General features: G+C 38.1%; 1 protein-coding gene and 1 long non-coding RNA gene across 9 annotated transcripts in view; one reads left to right on the forward strand and one right to left on the reverse strand.

Moving 5' to 3' along the window:
• The window catches only part of ATG10 (autophagy related 10), a 259,495-nt gene that overhangs the window by 126,222 nt on the left and 111,260 nt on the right, over window positions 1–22,013 (forward strand). The gene's annotated exons all lie outside the window — the stretch shown is intronic.
• Window positions 12,609–14,735, reverse strand: LOC125935800 (uncharacterized). The gene is made up of 3 exons (XR_007461794.1): window positions 14,574–14,735; window positions 14,068–14,343; window positions 12,609–13,866 (listed from the first exon to the last, which is right to left on the reverse strand). It is a non-coding gene; the product is annotated as an uncharacterized LOC125935800 (long non-coding RNA).

The following is a 22,013-nucleotide window of genomic DNA, read 5'->3' on the forward strand; positions in this document are numbered from 1 at the left end:
TCTATTTCTCCTTTTAATCCTGTCAAAGGATTGTTATTAGGTACATATACATTTATGACTGATGTCTGTCTGAAAAATAGATTCATCAATATAAAGTATCCCTCTTTGTCATCAGTGATACTCTTTAACTTAGCGTATCTTTTATCTGAATTAATATACGTACTATATATCTACAGCAGACTTCATGTTTATTGTTCATATGATCTTTTTCAACCTACTTAGTTTTCTCTTGTTGGCAAAGGCTACCTTTTTTAAAAAAATCCATTCAGATAATCTCTGCTTTTAAATTGAAGTGTTTAGTGCATTAATATTTAACATGATAATATGATTGATTAAATCTAACTTTTTTCTGTTACCCCCTCCTTTTTTGTTGTCGTTGTTGATCATCTGTTTCTTCTTCCTTGCCTTCTTTTAGATGAATGTTTAGAATCCCATTTTATCTATTGACTTTTTTGATATCTCTTTGCATTATTTTATGAAAGATTAGGTTACAGTATACATCCTTAACTTTTTGCAAACTATTTAAAGTTAATGTTATACCACTTCACATAAAATGTAGAAACTTTGCGGATATAGACATCTATTTACCACATCCCTCACCAACTTTTTATTTTTATTTAATTTATTTTTTAATTTACATCCAAGTTAGTTAGCATATAGTACAACAATGATTTCAGGAGTAGATTCCTTAATGCCCCTTACCCATTTAGCCCATCCCCCCTTCCACAACCCCTCCAGTAACCCTCTGTTCTCCATATTTAAGTCTCTTATGTTTTTGTTCCCCTACCTGTTTTTATTTTATTTTTGCTTCCCTTCCCTTATGCTCCTCTGTTTTGTCTCTTAAAGTCCTCATATGAGTGAAGTCATATGATATTTGTCTTTGTCTGATTGACTAATTTCGCTTAGCATAATACCCTCTAGTTCTATACACATAGTTGCAAATGGCAAGAATTCATTTTTTTTTTTTTTGATTGCCGGTATTACCCCATTGTATATATATACCACATCTTCTTTATCTATTCATCTGTCAGTGGACATTTGGACGTTTCCATAGTTTGGCTATTGCTGATGGTGTTGCTATAAACATTGGGGTGCATGTGCCCCTTCGAAACAGCATACCTGTATCCCTTGGATAAATACCTAGTACTGCAATTGCTGGGTTGTAGGGGAGTTCTATTTTTAATTTTTTGAAGAACCTCCATACTGTTTGCAGAGTGGCTGCACCAGTTTGCATTCCCACCAACAGTGCAAAAGAGATCCTCTTTCTCTGCATCCTTGCCAACATCTGTTGTTGCCTGAGTTGTTAATGTTCTGATGGGCGTGAGGTGGTATCTCATTGTGGTTTTGATTTGTATTTCCCTGATGATGAGTGATGTTGAGCATATTTTCATGTGTCGGTTGGCCATCTGGATGTCTTCTTTGGAGAAGTGTCTATGTCTTTTGCCCATTTCTTCAGTGGATTATTTGTTTTTTGGGTGTTGAGTTTGATAAGTTCTTTATAGATTTTGGATACTAACCCTTTATCTGATATGTCATTTGCAAATATCTTCTCCCATTCCCTCAGTTGCCTTTTAGTTTTGCTGATTATTTCCGTTGCTGTGCAGAAGCTTTTTATTTTGATGAGGTCCCAGTAGTTCATGTTTGCTTTTGTTTCCCTTGCCTTCAGAGATGTGTTGAATAAGAAGTTGCTGTGACCAAGGTCAAAGAGGTTTTTGTCTGCTTTCTCCTCAAGGATTTTGATGACTTCCTATCTTACATTTAGGTCTTTCATACATTTTGAGTTTCTTTTTGTGTATGGTGTAAGAAAGAGGTCCAGGTTCATTTTTTCTGCATGTTGCTGTCCAGTTTTCCCAGCACCACTTGCTGAAGTGACTGTCTTTATTCCGCTGGATATTCTTTCCTGCTTTGTCAAAGATCAGTTGGCCAGACATTTGTGAGTCCATTTCTGGGTTCTCTATTCTGTTCCATTGAGCCAAGTGTCTGTTCTTGTGCCAGTACCATATTATCTTGATGATTACCGCTTTGTAATACAGCTTGAAGTCTGGGATTGTGATGCCTCCTGCTTTGGTTTTCTTTTTCAGGATTGCTTTGGCTATTTGGGGTCTTTTCTGGTTCCATACAAATTTTAGGATTGTGTGTTTTAGCTCTGTGAAGATTGCTGGTGCTATTTTGGTAGGTATTGCATTGAATATGTAGATTGCTTTGGGTAGTATTGACATTTCAACACTATTTGTTCTTCCCATCCAGGAGCATGGAATATTTTTTCCATTTTTTTGTGTCTTCTTCAATTTCATTCATAAGCTTTCTGTAGTTTTCAGTGTATAGATTTTTCACCTCTTTGGTTAGATTCATTCCTAGGTATTTTATGGTTTTTGGTGCAATTGTCAATGGGATTGATTCCTTGACTTCTCTTTCTGTTGCTTCATTGTTGGTATATAGGAATGCAACCGATTTCTGTGCATTGATTGTATATCCTGCCACTTTGCTAAATACAGGGATCAGTTCTTGCTGGGTTTTTTTGGTGGAATCTTTTGGGTTTTCCATATAGAGTATCATGTCATCTGTGAAGAGTGAAAGTTTGACTTCTTCCTGGACGATTTGGTTGCCTTTTATTTCTGTGTGTTGTCTGATTGCTGAGGCTAAGACTTCCAATACTATGTTGAATACTAGTGGCGAGAGTGGACATCCCTGTCTTGTTCCTGACCTTAGGGGGAAAGCTCCCAGTTTTTCCTCATTGAGGATGATATTAGCATTGGGTCTTTCCTATATGGCTTTTATGATCTTGAGGTATGATCCTTCTATCCCTACTTTCTTAAGGGTTTTTATCAAGAAAGGATGCTGTATTTTGTCAAATGCTTTCTCTTCATCTATTGAGAGGATCATGTGGTTCTTGTCCTTTCTTTTATTGATGTGATGAATCACATTGATTGTTTTGTGGATATTGAACTAGCCCTACATCCCAGGTATAAATCCCACTTGGTCATGGTGAATAATTTTTTTTAATGTATTGTTGGATCCAGTTGGCTAATATCTTGTTGAGGATTTTTGTGTCCATGTTCATCAGGGAAATTGGTCTATGGTTCTCCTTTTTAGTGGGGTCTCTCTCTGTTTTTGTAATCAAGGTAATGCTGGCTTCATAGAAAGAGTTTGGAATTTTTCCTTCCATTTCAATTTTTTGGAACAGCTTCAAGAGAATAGGTGTTAACTCTTCCTTAAATGTTTGGTAGACTTCCCCTGGAAAGCCATCTGGCCCTGGTCTCTTGTTTTTTGGGAGATTTTTGATTACTAATTCGATTTCCTTACCGGTTATGGGTCTGTTCAAATTTTCTATTTCTTCCTGTTTCAGTTTTGGTAGTATATATGTTTCTAGGAAATTGTCCATTTCTTCCAGATTGCCCATTTTATTGGCATATAATTGCTCATAATATTCTCTTATTATTGTTTTTATTTCTGCTGTGTTGGTTATGATCGCTCCTCTTTCATTCCTGATTTTATTTATTTGGTTCCTTTCCCTTTTCTTTTTGATCAAACTGGCTAGTAGTTTATCAATTTTCTTAATTCTTTCAAAGAACCAGCTTCTGGTTTCATTGATCTTTTCTACTCTTTTTTTGGTTTTGATAGCATTGATTTCTGCTCTAATCTTCATTATTTCCTGTCTTCTGCTGGTTTTCGGTTTTATTTGCTGTTCTTTTTCCAGCTCTTTAAGGTGTAAGGTTAGGTTATGTATCTGAGATCTTTCTTCCTTCTTTAGGAAGGCCTGGATTGCTATATACTTCCCTCTTAGGACCGCCTTTGCTGCATCCCAGAGGTTTGGGGCTGTGGTGTTATCATTTTCATTGGCTTCCATGAACTTTTTAATTTCCTCTTTAACTTCTTGGTTAGCCCATTCATTCTCTAGTAGGATGTTCTTTAGTCTCCAAGTATTTGTTATCTTTGAAAATTTTTTCTTGTGGTTGATTTTGAGTTTCGTAGTGTTGTGGTCTGAAAATATGCACAGTATGATCTCGATCTTTTTGTACTTGTTGAGAGCTGGTTTGTGCCCTAGTTTGTGATCTATTCTGGAGAACGTTCCATGTGTACTAGAGAAGAATATATATTCCACTGCTTTGGGATGAAATGTTTTGAATATATCTGTTAAGTCCATCTGGTCCAGTGTGTCATTCGAAGACATTGTTTCCTTGTTGATTTTCTGTTTGGATGATGTGTCCACTGTTGTAAGTGGGATGTGGAAGTCCCTTACTATTATGGTATTTTATCAATGAGTTTCTTTATGATTGTGATTTATTGATTTATATATTTGGGTGCTGTCACATTTGGAGCATAAATGTTTACAATTGTTAGGTCTTCTTGGTGGATAGACCCCTGAATTATGATCTAATGTTCTTTTTCATCTCTTGTTACAGTCTTTATTTTGAAGTCTAGATTATCTGACATAATTATGGCTACTCGGGCCTTTTTTTTGTCACCCATTAGCTTGGTTTTCCATCCCCTTACTTTCTTTTTTTCTTTTTCTTTTTTTCCTTTCTTTTCTTTCTTTTTTTCCACCCTTCTTTCAATCTGAAGGTATCTTTAGGTCTAGTTGGTCTCTTGTAAACAGCATATAGATGGATCTTATTTTCTTATCCATTCTGTTACCCTATGTCTTTTGATTGCAGCATTTAGTCCATGGACATTTACAGTGACTACTGAAAGATATGAGTTTATTGCCATTATGTTTCTTGGAGAGTTGGAGTTTCTGGTCCTTTCTAGTTTTTGTTGCTTTTGGTCTTTTTTTTTTTTTGCCTTTTCTCCCCTCAGAGAGTCCCTCTTAGAATTTCTTGAGGGCTGGTTTAGTGGTCACAAACTTCTTTAATTTTTTTCTATGTCTGGGAAACTTTATTCTTCCTTTCAATTTTGAATGACAGCCTTTCTGGATAAAGAATTCTTGGTTGCATATGTTTCTGATTTAGTACATTGAATATATCCTGCCACTCCTTCCTGGCCTGCCAAGTTTCTGTGGATAGGTCTGCTGCAAACCTGATCTGTCTTCCCTTGTAGGATAAGGACTGTTTTTCCCTTGCTGCTTTCATTATTCTTTCCTTGCCTGAGTATTTTGTGAATTTGACTATGGTATGCCTTGTTGATGGTTGGGTTTTGTGGAATTTTATGGGAGTCCTCTGTGCTTCCTGGATTTTGATGTCTGTGTTTTTCCCCAGGTTAGGAAAGTTTTCCTCTATGATTTGCTCACATAACCCTTCTACCTCCTTTTCTCTCTCTTCATCTTCTGGGACGCCTGTGATTCTGATGTTGTTCCTTTTTAATGAGTCACTGATTTCTCTAATCCTGAAATCATGCTTTTTTGCTTTAGTCTCCCTCTTTTTTTTCTGCCTTGTTATTCTCCATAAGTTTGTCATCTATATTGCTGATTCGCTGCTCTGCCTCATACATCCTTGCCATCGTGGCATCTATTTGAGATTGCAGCTCAGCTATAGCATTTTTTATTTCATCCTGACTAGCTTTTACTTCTTTTATCTCTGCAGAGAGAGATTCTAATCTATTTTCGATCCCAGCTAGTATTCTTATTATCGTGATTCTAAATTCTGATTCAGACATCTTGCTTGTATCTGTGTTGAATAAGCCCCTGGCTGTCATTTCTTCCTGCTCTTTCCTGTGGGGTGAATTGCTTCGTTTCATCATTTTGAAAGAAGAAAAGGAATTAGGGTAAAAATATTAAAATTAAAAAATTAAAAACAATGCACACACACAGAAATAAAATAAATGATGCTAGATCCTAGGTGTGTTTTGGTCTGGTTATTGAAAGGAGTTTGACAGATTATAGAAAAAAAGGGGTGGGGGGAAGAAAAACAAGAAAAAAAGGAAAATGTTTGAAAATTTGAGAAAATGAATACAATGAAATAGAATAAAATGAAATGATGGAAGTAAAATAGAATTTGAAAATTTTACCAAAAAATAAATATATAATAGAAAAAAATAAAAATATTTTTAATAAAAACTGAAAATGAAAATGTTTTCTCTTTCTGTATTGAAGAAAAAGAAAAGAAACAAAAAAGATTAAAAAAAAAGAAAATTGAATAGATGGACCTGTGAACAGACTGAAATACAATTGAAATTACATCATTTTCCCCTAGAAGTGATACTATGAAGCACTTTATAGTCCGCACACTAGGCAGTCGGAAAGATTTGTGGTGTTCCTGAAGAATGAGGTTGGCCCAGTTGGGTGGGGCTTAGTGTAACAGCTCTGTTCTCCACTAGATGTTGCTGCCTTGCTTACTGGGGTGGATTGTTGTGGCACTTGTAGGTGTGTATGCATATGCGCAGGAGGAGTATAAATGGAGTCTCCCATCTACCCATTCTCTAGTATAAGAACTGTGCTCTTTCCAACCAGCAATTGCGTACCCATTCTTTGTCTGTGCTTTCTGTCCACTCCCTGCTTTTACAGTGTCTGTGACCAAGCCATCATGTTGCCAGGTGGCACCTCCCTCCTGAGTTTTATCTCAGATGCGGCTGTGTTTCCAGACCCCTCACTTCTGAGGTACTTCGGCTTTGACCTGCTTAGATCCTCTGGGGGAGGGTCTCACTGAGCAAAGGCTGGGTGACAAGTGCACCCAACAACGTTCATGGGACTGTGCTGCTGCCAATGCCCAGAGACTGTGTCTGGTGCCAGCCCACCCCAGAAAAAGTTCACGCGATCCTGTAGCAGCAGCATTTCATGGATTATGGAAAATCACAACACACATCTGGCACTAGGCTTTACCCTTAACTTCCTTGTTCCAGCACCAGTGAATGTGGTTATTCTCTGGTGTCTGATGGGACCAGGTGGCCGCACAGCCTCTACCAAATATCCTTCCAGCAGTGGAACTGCTTCCTCCCGTGGGGCCTGAGGACCTCTTGGTCCGCTCCTGGGGATTTGTCCTTCCCACCTTAGCACCTCCGGGTACTGAGGTGCAGAACTTCAGGCTCTGCGCTCCCCCTATTTATAGAGTCTTAGTGGGAATTTAAACCCTTTCCTTTCTCTTTTCTTCCTTTTTAGTTCGGTCTCTGCAGCTGTTTGCACTTTCCACTTTCTCTCCAGCTGCTTTTGGGGGTGGTGCTTTTCCCGTAGTCCCCCCGCCGTCTCTGTCCTCTATCTGTAAGCAAAAACAGCTCTCTGCCCTACTTGGCTTCTCTCTCCTCCATTTCACCTCTCCATGCCTCGTACCTGCTGAGCTCTGTGGTTCAGGTTGTGCAGATTGTTGTGTTAATCCTTAAATCAGTTTTCTAGGTGTGCAGGATGGTTTAATGTTGATTTGGCTGTATTTCATGAATGTGAGATGCAAAAAAAACTTCCATGCTGTTCCACCATCTTGGCTGCTCCCTCTCACCAATGTTTATTTTATGGTTGTCATATATATTATATCTACTTTATAAACCTCATGTGACACTGTTATAGTTTTTGCTTTAAACTGTCACATGTATTACTATTTTTTTAAAGATTTTTTTAAAAGTAATCTCTACACCTAATGTGGTGAGCTCATTACCTCGAGATCAAGAGTTGCAGGTTCCACCAACTGAGCCTGCTAGGCACTCCAATATGTGTATTATTTTAAAATTTAAGATAAAATTATGGTGTTTAATATGTACCCAAATATTTACCTTTTCCAGTGCTTTCAATCATTCCTCAAAATCTGAATTTCCCTATGGTATCATTTCTCTTCATCTTGAAGAACTTCTTTGTCATTTCTGTAGTGTGGTTCTGGTGATAATAAATTGCCTTAGTGTTTCTTTATCAGAAAATATCTTTATTTCATCCATATTCTTGAAGGGTATTTTCACCAGACTAGGTTTCTTTAAAAATATTGTCTTATTGCCTTTTGGCTTACATTGTTTCTGATGAGAAATATGTAGTATTGTATTGTCATCATGATTTCACTGTATGTAATGTGTTGTTTTTCTTTAGCTCCTTTTAATATTTTCTCTTTATTTTTGATTTTCATCAGTTTAGTTATAATGTGCCTATGTGTGTGGGTTTATTTGCATGTGTTAGATTGTGGTTTTCTAAACTTGAGTCAGTAAGTTTATTTCTCTCACCAAATTTGAGGCATTTTCTGCCACTATTTCTTTATATATTATTTTTCTTCTCCATTCTCTCTCTCAACTGACTTCTGGTACTCTTCCAAAGAGTGTTGATGTTTTCCTTTCATCATTTAGTTAACTTGGTCAGATCTGAAATGCCAACTGTCGTGTGTAGTGGGCAGTGGCTTATATCTCAGTTCAGTTCTTTAAGTTTTAACTGTAAGCTGCTTTCAGTCTGTTTCACACATGCCTGATTCTGGAGTCAGCCAGAGACTTAACCTAAGTTTAAACATAGAATTTGGGGTTTCTCCTTCTCTAGCTCCCTTTTTTCTGGGGCATCTCTTTATTCTCTACCAGCAGTGGATCTCTTCAGTCAGAAAGGTGGCAGAACTTTAGCTAACTGCCCTCCTTCATCTCTTCTGCCACCACCACTGCCAATGAAGTTGCCTCCAGGAAAAACACTGAAAAAACCAAGTTGCTTGCTCCAGATATTGACTCCTGTCCGAAATCTACTTTTGTTAACTCTCCAGAGTCTCCTATAGGTTTTTCCACCTAGAATGTATGCATGTTATTTGTAGGATGATCACTCTGTTAGGCACTTACTCCTTACTTATTGCTGAGGCATCTTCTGGTTCTGTCACTAAGTTTTCAGCTCTCTTAGCATCCTAACTTTCTTCTTCTCCAATGACTTATTCCATTTAGCCTACAGATAAGCCCAGATAGGCATATATATTTTTTAAAGCTCTTACTTTGACATTGATATCCCCTCAAGCTACCTATATGTTATCTTTCTATTTTTTATGTATTTTCTTATAAGGGTTATGTATTATCAATACTTATAGTTCCTCATCACAGGTTCGTGCCATTCTTTCCAGTTTTGCATTTTTTCCCAGTATGTTTTTGAAATTACTCTCTTAAAAGACTGCGGTGACAACTGTAACATCAGTTCAAATTGCCTATTCAGACTATCCTTTATTTTTCTGTAACATCCAAGATTATTGGCCATGATCTGCTGGAAGCTTTTCCTTCTATAATCTCCATGTAATTTTTATCTTTTTCTTTTTTGTAAAGTTATTCGCATTGCTAGCTTCCCTGCTCTTCCTCTTTCTGAGAGATGGCATTCCTCAAGATCTTTCCTTGGCCTTATTTTTGTTGTTGTTGTTGTTTTCATTAGAAATTTCATCTACTACAATTGTTCCAGCTATTGTTTTTACACTGATGACTCAAATTCAAAATATAACCAAGCTTTAAATTGTATACATAGGCAGAGTTCTAGTTCTACCTCTTAATAATTGATCATATTATATAGCTAAGATTTTTAAATTGGATTTGTTAATTTGTATAAAATAAAAATGCCTTATTTCATAATGTTGCTTAGCACATTGGCATGCATATAGTATACATATAATTATACATATAACTATGCTTATAGTATGCATATAGTATGCATATAACATATACATATAACGTAGTTAATGATCAAGTAGTGATAACTATTATGAAAGCCATTTCTGCAGTCCCCATCTCTCTTTCGACTTTTGCCTACAAACTCAGTCGCCCATAGGACCTAGATATCTTAAATAGGCATTTCCAAAATAGTATTTTCTGCTAATATCTCTTTTACTGTTAATGACACCATCATCTTCCCAGTTATCCAGGCTCAAAACCTTGGTATTAAATGAATGGGCTTGTTTTGTGCCCTTTACATTCAACTGTAAGTTGCTTACACAAATAAATACTACTCTCTTGGAACATCTTTCTCATTTGTTCTCTCTTTCCCAATATGGTTCCCAACTATTTTTTTAAATTTTAATTTATTTTTGAGAGAGAGAACACATGCAAGAGAGGGATGGACAGAGAGAGAGAGGAGGACAGAGGATCTGAAGAGGCTCTGTGCTGACAGTAGAGAGCCCCATGCGGGGCTTGAACTTACGAATTGTGAGATCATGACCTGAGCTGAAGTTGGACACTTAACGGACTCAGCCATCTAGGTGCCCCCCCCCCCCAACTTTTTTTTTTAAGTTTCATATGACCTCTATTGAGGATCATTCTATTTGAATAGAATTTGAATAGAATTTAAATTTAGTTCTAACATATCTTACCATGTTTTCTCTAAGTTTCTATCCATGTTTTAGTTCATTTCCAGATTATTCTTTTTAAAGCCAAGCTTCATATTACTGCACCACCCAACTAATAATGATAACAATAATCTAACATTATTTTCTTACTTGCTAAGGAATGTCCTAAATGTTTTACATGGAGTTTTTCATTTAGATCACCTTATTAAAAATACTGAGATCTTTATTGATATTCATATTTTGAAATCTTTACCTTTGTGTTGGGTTTTTATTTTCCTGGGATAGGTTTTGAAGGTGTAAAGCTTTAATATTTGAAATGAGAAGTTTAAGACTATTCAACACAGTGGACCGTGGTAAAGAGAAAGTTACAAGAATCCTGCTGAATAAAAATACTCATATAGCTGAAAAGCTTTGCTAGGAACCATAACTGCCATTCCATAGTAAGTCCAGGTCACAGAGACTTGCACATACAAATATAATAATTGCAAAATTTCACTGTTAAGGAGATTTTGTCAGCGTTAGACTGATAGAGTTAATCAATGAAGATGTTCTAGGACAGAGGAACTTTAAGACAAAATTTCATAAGGAGGAAGCTTGTGTTCTCATGGTGAAGAGAGACCATTCTTGCAGACCTGGGTTAGGCAAAGTTTCAGCTGATGAATGCAGTGGTGGTTATGGAACAGAGAGTTGAGTTACTTCTACTGGATGTGTGGGTTGTGATTTTCTTTCGAATATTGATAGCTGTCTATAATCAAATTCCTCAAGCAGTTCTTCTGTATTTCATCCATGTATATATTCTCTGTTGTCTATTTCTCCTTTATCTTTTTATATCACAGTTTTGGAGACTATATTTTGGCAATAACATAAGTGGAGAATAACAGCATGAAACTTGCTTGTGTTGTTGTTATGTTCAGTCTTAGTATAGCTCTCACTTTTTATTGCTGCCTTTAGCTTTTTATCATAGTATGCTTCTCTATTTCTTTTCCTCTATCCTCCTTCCTCTTCCTATGCTTTTCCCCTTCATTTCCTTTTCTCTTTTTTTTTATTTTTCAGATTTCTTTTTTTAAAGTTTACTTATTTATTTTGAGAGAGACAGAGGTAGCATGAGTTGGGGAGGGGTGGAGAGAGAGAAAGAGAGGATCCTAAGAAGGCTCCGTGCTATCACCGCAGAGTCTGACGTGGAGCTCAAACTTAATGAAACTGCGAGATCACGACCCAAGCTGAAACCAAGAGTTGGACGCTCAACCATCTGAGCCACCCAGGTGCCCCTGTTTTTCAGATTTCTTAATGTGGTAATTGACTAGGAATTTATTCAATGACTTTTAAGGAGGTCAACATGCTTCTGTCTGTACTGTTTTGTTAATCTTCTAGACAAATCTAACAGTAAGGTGGAAGGCAACCAAAAAGCTATATTCCCACAATCCTTAAGCTCCAAAGTGTTTTGGAATTCAGATTTTTGGAATTTTAGAAAAGTAATATAATTTGATAAAAGTAAGTTCTGTATTATGTTACATTCCCATTGGTGTCTGAGCAGCACACCATGTGCAGTGTTATTAGTATTCCTTTAGTGAAACAATATTCATACAAAGTGCAATGAATAAACAATATAAGAATATCACTCAGGTAAGAATTTGCCACCGAATGAGTTTGGGTGCCAAATTTATGAAAAAAATGTATTTTAAAATCTTTTGGAACTTTTTCAATTTCAGAATTGTGGATAAGAGATTGGGCACTTGTTGTTGGGCTTTTGCCCAGATCTACAGTGGTGGCCACCAGCCCTGTCCATATCCCCATGCCACTTACTGTTGCTGTGTGCTCACTGTCTATTAAATGCACCTGTAACTCTGCCTGAGGGCATTCTGTGGCAGCAGGAGCATGTTCAGCTCCAATGTGAGGTAGCCCTGCATCTCCAGCAGTTAGCACCCTAAAGCAGTCCTCAATCAGTAACAGGTAGGCATTGGTGAATACACGTCCCAACTTCTGAACCCTCTTAGGTGGGACAAGTGTGCAGTGTGTTCCATACAGCCCCCCAGATGTTTCCATTTCGAATGAGCCCCAGTGCCCACATTTGTATTGCTTTCTTTCCCATCCTGCCTCATTTCCTTACTCCCTTACTGGTGCTCCTCAAATCATTCATCAAATAGATTACTTGCACTCAAATTTTCCTCTCAAGGTCTACTCTGGGAATAATCCACTCTAAGACATGGACTCCAAATAGAGCCTGGAGCTTGGATTGAAGAAGAATATTCTTACAGACTTTGATGTAGTTGTTAACCACTGTTTCTCATGTTTTTAAATTTCATAACTTAGAGGATCTTATCGGAGTAGAGGAACAGGTTACCAATTTATAACTGCCATGGCTGAAGTTTATACACAGCCCTGGCCTTCCTGATACTGTAGTTTTCTGCTTCTACAGGCCATGCTGTGAGCCAACTGCCAGTTTGAAAGTTTTGGCTAAGATTAAAAAATTAGCTCATAATGATTTTAAGTGTTACATATTCTTCTGGCTTGAAGAAACATATTCTCCTGACTTGAAGACATTTAAAACACAAAGAAGTTGATACCCAGTGGCTAATTATCTGGCTGATCCCCAGGGAGGTCGTAGGGTGATTTGGTCTAGAGAAGCCTTTCTTATAACCTCAGATTTCATCACATTGGGTATCAGGCTGAGTCTGACCATTCGTTATTTATTGTTGTAAATGATTTTGTGTTCACTTTCTTGCAAGTGAATTGCTTGAGTAAAAAGTTGAGGTTCTTGACACAACTTTAAATCCATTTTTTTTTAAAAAAGTGAAATGCATTTATAGAGGAACCGAAATCATTAATTACGTTGTAGCTCCTTATCTTTTTTATGATACACGTATTGCTGTGAGTAGAGTGCTCTAAAACATCTGCTCAATAGTCCGTTATAGCCGCACAAGAATGCTTTTACATGAATGCAGTAAAGTAGCAGATGCTTTTTAACGACAACTTCCCAATTCATTTAGGAAACAAGTCAGTTCTGGATTTGGTTTTTCTTCCAAGTGTGGCAACTGTGCAGGCAAATGATTCCAAAGAGGTTAGAATTGACAAATCAAGTCACCCTGTATAATTTTTTAGGGTTCTGCAAGTTAGTCTGAAAGCCTTATCGAATAGCACTTTAATAAAATTAGCATTTTTCTTACTATGCAAATAATGCTTTACCATTGTAAGTAACCAGGAAAATACATTAATTCAGTATTACCAGCTTAAGCTTCTTTTATTTTCTTCTTTGGAAACTTCTGTTGAATGTTGATTTATTATTACCATTGCAAATGGAAAAAGTGGTTGAATGCCCAGGCTTGATAACAGGGAGAAATGGGGATCCAGCAATTAGAAGTCAAATGTATATAGTTCCTTCCCAGAGCAGTTTCTGTTGCCTGAGAGACAGATCACTCACTAGTGATGCCCACATGCCCCTTTGCACGGTCCTTGGCAGGGCTGGTGTTCTCAGTCAGTAGGCAGTCATTCACAGGCTGTGTTCTGAAAGGTGCCAGGGAAGCCATCATTGCCCCCCACCCCGTGTCATGTTCTCTGTTGCCGAAACTGCATGGTGAATGGTGATTCATTAAGATTCCCCTGTTGAGGCAAACTTCTCTTCAAAGGCAAAGCTTCTTGGTTGGATTAACAAGTCTTGCTTGAAACATTTACTGGTAAATTTAGTAGGTTCTTTTGCTCTGAAGATCCAATCAGAAGGGCTGAATTTGGGAGCTTTGTGCTGAAAGAGGAAAACAAAGCCATAGATGTAGAGGATGCCAAGGATAAAATTTGTCTTCTTTATATTTTCTTTAACTTTGGGTTAGGTCACCAGCATAGAGTTTTTTAAGTGGAGGCATGCACCCCAGAGAGTGTGCAAAAACAGTTCATTGAGATGTAGGAAATAACGTTTGAACTGCTATTTATATTTACTTTTACTTACTTATTTTTTTAATGAAGCTTTATAATACTTGAGCATGGCCTCATGCTGAGTCTTCATACAATTTATGTGTCAGAAGACTCGATGTTGTATGTTTCTCAAGACACTAAAAGGCATAGTGGGAGCCAGACGATAGGAAAGAGCTGATAGTGGTTGCCTTCACTCCTTCAGGTGTCTGTTATACATTTCAGTTTTCTGTGCCCTGGATTTACCAGGATGATGCTGTCCAGTTTCAGTTAACACATCTCCTACTTGTTAGACTAGGGGCTCTACAGATTCCTGCAAAGAAACTGTAATGAACAAACAAACATACATACAAAAAAAACCCGGCAGTATGTAAAAAAATATATGATCAGATCTTATATCAGATCCAAATTAGCTGTCCAAATTTGAAATTAAGATTACTTGAGATAGGGTTTATATTTACTGTTGTTAAAGATGACCCTCAACCCATCTGTATGCTGTGCTTGCCAATAGTATGAAGCTATTTGTGTTGATTAGCAACTCACGGAAAAACATCTACAACATGAAGACAAACCTTTTAAAGCTAGAGGAGATTGAAATGTCAGTGTCATGGATGAAGTACATCCAGTCATTAAGGATAAGCTGCACTTATCTGGTGTTTGCTTTGTCTGGTTTCCTTCAACCACAGTCCAGAAGCAGATGATCCTCTTGACAGATCCTCAGAAGGTCAATAGTAGCCTAATGTTATGTCACAGTTCCTATGTCATTCACCTCGCTTCATCTCCTGTCATCACAAGAAGGGTGATAACAGTACAACATGATGTTTTAAGAGAGAGAGACCACATTAACATAACTTTTATTACAGTAGACTGTTATAATTATTCTACTTATTATTAGTTATTATTGTTAATCTCTGTGCCTAATTTATAAAACAAACTTTACCATAGTTATGTATTTATAGGAGAAAACTCTGTAGTATGCATATGGTTTAAGTACTATCTAGGTTTCAGGCATCCACTGGGGGTCTTGGAACATATCCCCTGTGGATGAGGGGGGACTACTGAACTTCTTACACATGGATTTGTACATCTTCCTCAGCTATTGCAGTTATTAAAATCACCTATCAAAAAAAAAATGGAAAAAGAACTGAAGCCAGAACTTTAGAATGCCATATCACAATTAAGATTTAAAACAAAACAAAATAAAACAACTGCAACAAATTCAATCAAATTGGTTTTATCAAAATATTACTGGCAAAAAAGGTGTTTGCACCATTAATAAATAAAATAACTATGTTTTTCTAGAACAGTTTATTTATTGTATTGATTATACTTTTGGAACCCAGGGCTCTTTGTTTATGTGCAGACTAGAATGGGATTCTTTATGAAGAGAAAGGTCCTTCAGAGTCAGTTTTGAGTTGAGGCAGTGCCCCCAGTGCTGGAGAGAGAGGCAGGATTGCTGGGCAGGTGAGATCTGGCCATTTGGTGTCCAGCTGTCTGATTGTCCAGGACTGTCAGGATTGGTTCCTGGCTTTTTGACAGCACTGGTTCTGGAGCCGGCAGCCCAATGAAAGGCAAGGAACAGTGTGCTCATTTGCCTGCTGTTTATGTGTGTGACCATTATGAGGTGCTAACTTTTGCAACTGGTACCTTAAAATCAACATTTCTGCAATTTCATTCAGCCTCAGCCACTGGCCCAGAAAGCTGAGTGCCAAATGGTCAAGCAGTCCAAAGAGGAGGTGAGAGCAGGGTGCCGGTGAAAGTTCTCTGATGCTCAGAGTGAAGCACAGAGTGGGAAGGCTGCTTCTGCCAGTGCCCAGATCACCCCCTAAGTAAAATAATTATTAGAAAAATAGTTCTCCTTCATATTTGTCTTCTGAGGTTTTCAATTTTAACGTGTTTTATAATATATGTAATATACAGAAACAAATGTTCATAATTGATCACAAGGTAAATATGCACATCTTAAAGATGAGTGCTTACATTTTTTGAGTGCTGGAGTCACATTCAAAAAAAGTGTAGAGCCCTCTGATTTATAGGATGGAAATGACAACAGAACATTTTTACTCATTTCATTCATTTGTTTCACTTAACAGATATTTATTGGAAGTCTCTTATTTGCCAGGTGTTGTTCAGGATGCCTGGGATACCTGAGTGAACAAGATAGGCATAAGCCCTGCCTTCGATGAAGCACTCACATTCCAAAGGATGTGTGCGTGCCATGGCAGGAGAAACCTTTCCCTGACCCTAGACCAGATAAGGCCCCAAGATGGTTTCTTACATTCTTACAATATTTGCAAGACTTTAATGAAATAATTATAATTCCTGTAGTTATAAACTCTTTTGAGAGCAAAGACCTTGTCTGTTTTGTTCACCAACATCTTTCCAGTGGCAGCACCATGCCTAACACATAGTAGTTGCTTAGTAATCACTAGTGAGTGAATGTGTATGTGCTCTGTTTGCACACATTGTGCACGTGTGCACATATTTGTGAGTATATGTAAAGCTGAGAAAAAAAATGTGCAGGACATTGTCAAAACTATTGCTGAGGGCAGGAGAAAGTGCAGAATGAAGTGTGAAAGGAGATTTTTTTTTTTGAGAAAGAGAGAGAGCATTTGTGTGTGTGTGAGCAGGGCAGAGATAGAGGGGGAGAGAGAGAATCCCAAGCAGGCTCCACATTATCAGTGCAGAGCCTGATTCGGGGCTCAATCCCATGACCCTGAGTACATGACCTGTGTCCACATCAAGAGCTGGATGCTCAACCGACTGAGCAAAGGAGATTTTTTAGTAGGCTCTAAGAAGAATTTGTCAGGAAGAAGATTGGATGGTTAGAGGTGACACATTCTAGGTGATAAGGCAATCTGGTGAATGTGGGGACAAAAATCTACTCTCTAGGGGTGCCTGGATGGCTCAGTCAGTTGAGCATCCAACTTTGGCTCGGGTCATGATCTCGCAGTTTGTGGGTTTGAGCCCCACATCAGGCTGTGCTAATAGCTCAGAGCCTGGAGCCTGCTTCAGATTCTGTGTCTCTATCTCTCTCTCTGTCCCTCCCCTGATCTCACTCTGTCTCTCTCTCAAAGATAAATAATAAACATTTTAAAAAGGTTAAAAAATCTATCTAGGTGGATGGTATGGTCATTGAACTAAAAGTAAACCTTGGGAAATAGTGATTAGGAATTTTAAAAAGTCTGTGCTACATAAATTGGTTTATACTTTAAAGAGCTGAAACAAAAAAAGGTTAAAATCTTACACACTGAATTTATAGATGTGGTAAAATTATATGCACTCTGGGGACTATGAGCATTTTCTCTAGTAGCATTTATTATGACGATAATTTTATTATTATTTGTGTGACTGTTTAACATGTTTCTTCCCTTCAGGGCACAGTATCTGTTGTTCTTCTCTCTCTTCCTGGATCCTAGGACAGTATGGGAACAAGGGTTGGCAAACTATGGCCTGCTGCCTATTTTTGTACAGCTCACAAGCTAAGATTGGTTTCTACATTTTTATATGGTTGAAAAAGAAAAAAGAATAGTGTTTCATGACACATTAAAATTATATGAAATTTAAATTTTAGTGGCCATAAATAACGTTTTATTGGAACAAAGCCACGCTTAATTTACATATTGTCTAGGCTGCTTTCGTGCTACAATGCGAAATTGAGTGATTTTGACAGAGACATGTGGCGCACGAAGCTTAAAATATTTACCAACTGGCCCTTTAAGAAAATATTTCCTGACTTTTGATCTAGAACACAGAAGATACTCTCTAACATTTGGTGATGAATGAATGAATAAGTTAATCCCTACACCTACTATGTGTCAGATTTTTACATTCTGTCTTGTTTAATGTACTTCAAACAAGGGACAAGTGGGAGGAAAGTGCCTTCATTTATCAAGTAAGGAACCTGGGGCTCAGAGGGATTAAGGGACCTGTCTATCCCTTGAGTGGCAGGGCCAGGAGCTGAATCCAGATCTAATTTTAAATTCCGTACCCTTTTCCACATTTGACTATACTATGTTTCCATAATATCTAGTGTTTTTATCTTTGATTTTGAATGTATTCTTACACCCCAGTAGAAAGATGAGAACTTTCATTGTGCTCTCATTGCTACTGAAATAATATTATTTACAAGGGACCCCACGACTTGTCCTGGCACAATCACAGGACTTGGAACATGGTGCAGATACCTGTAGAACTTTTTAAGGATTGTCCTGGTTAAACAAAAACAAAAACAAAAACAAAAAATAACAAGCAAACAAATAGAGCCGTATTCACATCCACATAACCCAGACACGGTCTTGAAGAAGTGGAATGAGCTGTTGGCTTACTGGGAGGTCCTGCAGACTAGATCTTTGCTTGTTCCTACATGTGCTGTTGCTTGTGCACATGGTGAGAGAGCCTGCACAGCCCTCTGAAATTACTACAATGCTTGCCTTTGGGACTCTTTATCAAGACCTTATCATTTTCACCCTTTGGCAGTGAAATTTACCCATTTCTGGACTTGAGTAAAGAAGTTCATTCTTATGCTGAAGGAATTTGCAGTTTATTCATCAAGACATTTAAAAATCTCACTTCTTTAAATTAGAGTAGTGCTATCTCTGCTTTAGAAAATGGCTTCAGCCAAACTTCAGCCTATTGGATTCAATTATCATCATTCTTTTAAGGCTCAGAATTTATCCCCACAGGACATCTAATGTAACATCCTAAGATAGGAAAAGAAGGTAGAAAAGGGGGGAGGAAGTTCACCAAATGGAGATATACCTCCTTTAATAAGGTTCTGCTTACTACTTATAAAAGTATAATAAAATGAAGTTAAAGAAGGCCTTAAGATGGGACTCATAGGGGTAGGCAAACTAAGGTCTATGGGCCATACCTTGTTTTTGTAAATAAAGTTTTCACTGCAGTCCTTTTGTTTACATGCTGCTAATGGCTGCTTTTACGCTACAATGGCAGAGACCTATGGCCCACAAAACCTAAAATATTTGCTCTGTGACTCTTTAAGAAAGCTTTTGCAGACCTCTGGAATCAGGGATATAAAAAAAAAAGGAAAAGAACTAGGATTGTTTAATATGGGAAAGAGAATTCTGAAGACAATACATTGGTTCATAATTTTGAGAGTATATTATATAAAAGATGATTCTTATTTCTTAATTCTCTGCAAGGGTAAATCTAGTTGAAACTGATTTACCCTGTAGTACAGGGAAGAATTTTCTGACTCTGGATTTAAAACATAGAGTGGCTTTTAAGGCACATCTTACACATTGGTGGTTACATGCATGGTGCAAAACTTACTTCCTTTTGGCACCCCAAATTCCACTAGTAAAGATTCCTTGTGATTAAGGCTATCAGCCACAGATCTGCAACTGAATGTAATAATTAATAAAGGAGTACCATACTAAGCCATTAATGGCCATTGATATTTTTAGCAAGAATTAATTCAAAGAAAAAGGAAAAACTGAAGGATTTTTTTTTGGATAGGAGGAGATAAAGGAAAAGGCCAGAGACTCTGTACCTTGAGTGGGGGTGATGAACTGATGTCTTAGTTTAACAGAGGTGCATAGGATCCCACTGAAAGGAGACCAATGAGCTAGTGATATTCCTTAAGACATAGATGAGCAGCCAGTGAAGCCAAGCTGGTTTATTGCAGTTTTGAGTCTTGGTGATTGGGCTTTCTTGGCACTGTAATCCCATAGACTCTAAAAGTAAAGAATCCCAAAGTAGGCACTTCATGTATATGTGAGGCAACCACTGGGGTGGTTTGCTGACCACTTGCTTTAGCATCACCTGGAATGTTGTAAACAAGGTAGATTATTAAGTACCATCCCAGAAGTGCTGAGTTCAAAGGCACAGTGTGGGGATGGCGCCTGAGAACACAAATGTTTAATAACATTCCCTACGCCCCAGATCTGATGGTCCTTGAAGAGTGAAGCAGAAAAACTGATGCTGGTCATGTTTATTTACTTTTGAGAGAGAGAAAAAGAGAGAACGGGCGAGGGACAGAGAGAAAGGGAGACACAGAATCCGAAGCAGGCTCCAGGCTCTGAGCGGTCAGCACAGAGACCGATGCAGGGCTCCAACTCAAAAACCGTGAGATATGACCTGAGCTGAAGTCGGACGCTTAACCAACTGTCTGAGCCACCCAGGTGCCTCTTATGCTGGTCTTTCTTATGTAACATGCAAAGGGGAAACTCTGAACATGTTAGACTGATCCAAAGCTTAGAATACTGGTGAAAGTCTTTCCCTTTCTCCGTTTAGTCATGATTGCCATTAGGGATTTCTGATTTTAAAATCCCTTATCCTGCTAACTCTTCTTGCTTGTAGCTGCTCAGCAATCCTAAAACGTAGATGAGGAGAACCATCCTTTTCTTTAAAGAAGTCCTTGTAAGCCCTTCTGATTTTTTTTCTTCAGAAAACAATGTTATTTATATATTGTTCTGATGTAAGGGCTAATTGTCATTGGCATATGATAGGTGCTATTAAACATTATTACTCTTCCCTCCCCCCAGGGGAGCTCTGTTCTCTGGCATGGAGTCTAAGAGACAGCCTTGAACTCATCCGATTTGCTAGCTGTCCAGCTTCAGGCTCAAGCTGCCTTGCTATCTCCTGCACAGTCCTAAAGGAAGTAGGGCCTAAGAAGCACTATGGAGACAACTGTAAGCATGCAGAAAGCTGCCAGATGTGCTTTGGTGGGTTTCTGGGTCCCCTCCCTCCTGCCTTGCCCTTTAGCTTGCCAGGCTGCAGAGGAGGATTTCATCCCACACAGGAGACAGATTCTTTATCTCAGTAGGAACCCACATTGGCCATGCTGATGCTAATTCCCTCCCCTATGTGGAAGCTGGAAGAGCAAAGAGTCATGTATTTTTTTTTCCTTTAAAAAAAAATCAGGAGTAGTAGTGATAATATACCTAGAAACAGGGGGAGCATCACTGAGATGCTATTCTTGGGATCATCTTGGTGACCACCCTTTGTTGTTCACCCTGGGTACTATAAGATAGATGTCTGCCTTGTGTTTAACCCTCTCTTGCACACCACTTACTACATTTACAATTGTTGAAAAAATGCCATCACTTGGAAGGGTTGTTGTGAGTCACTCAAAAGCCACAGAGATCATGAAAAAAGTCATTCTAGGAGTGAAGATAGTGAAAAGATCACCCCAATCTAAAACAAGTGAAATGGAAAAAAGGCCTGCTTTTACTTAGAGTTCCACCTAGATTATTTTTATAATTCACTTTAAATGTTTTAATAGTTGAAATTCTTTCTTTTTTAAGGAATTGACTTTTCAGTGGTTTGTTAAAAAGCTTTCATCAGCTTTTATCACTTCTGACGACATTAAAAGCTGTTGGCTCAAGAAAATCAAATGAGGGGTGCCTGGGTTGTTCAGTCAGTTATGAGTCCGACTATTGATTTTGGCTCAGGTCATGATCTTTTGTGGTTGTGAGATGGAGCCCTGCCTCACGGCTCCATGTGGAACCTGCTTAAGATGCTCTCTCTCCCTCTCCCTCTGCCCCTCTCCCCTGCTAGCTTGCATGTGTGCTTTCTCCGAAAGGAAGGAAGGTAGGAAGGAAGGAAGGAAAGAAGGAGGGAGGGAGGGAGGGAAGGAGGGAAGGAAGGAAGAAGGAAGGAAACTAAATGAAGTTTGTTACATAGCCATTGTGGATGGCTTATGTGTCCACTGATGGATACAGCTACAGACTGCCTCTGAACCAGCACTGCCCCCTTGTCACTCTTTGGCTTCTTGGCTATGATTCTGGCTTGTTAATGTTAGGTTTGAATAAAAAACTTGACTGGTAGAAGATAAACAAATAGACTCTCTTTTCCTCAAGGGGACATTATGAATAAAGCTCGTTACTTAGGTTTGCTCAGTAATAGTAATAGATATTTTTAGTGATAGAAGAAAGTTTTTCTTCGTTCAATTACTTTTTCCTGTAGGCTAAATAGAGATATGGATCTCATTTCTTAAGCCCAACACACTATTTGGGTTTG

This window comes from Panthera uncia, assembly GCF_023721935.1.
Source record: "Panthera uncia isolate 11264 chromosome A1 unlocalized genomic scaffold, Puncia_PCG_1.0 HiC_scaffold_17, whole genome shotgun sequence".
Lineage (NCBI taxonomy): Eukaryota > Metazoa > Chordata > Mammalia > Carnivora > Felidae > Panthera > Panthera uncia.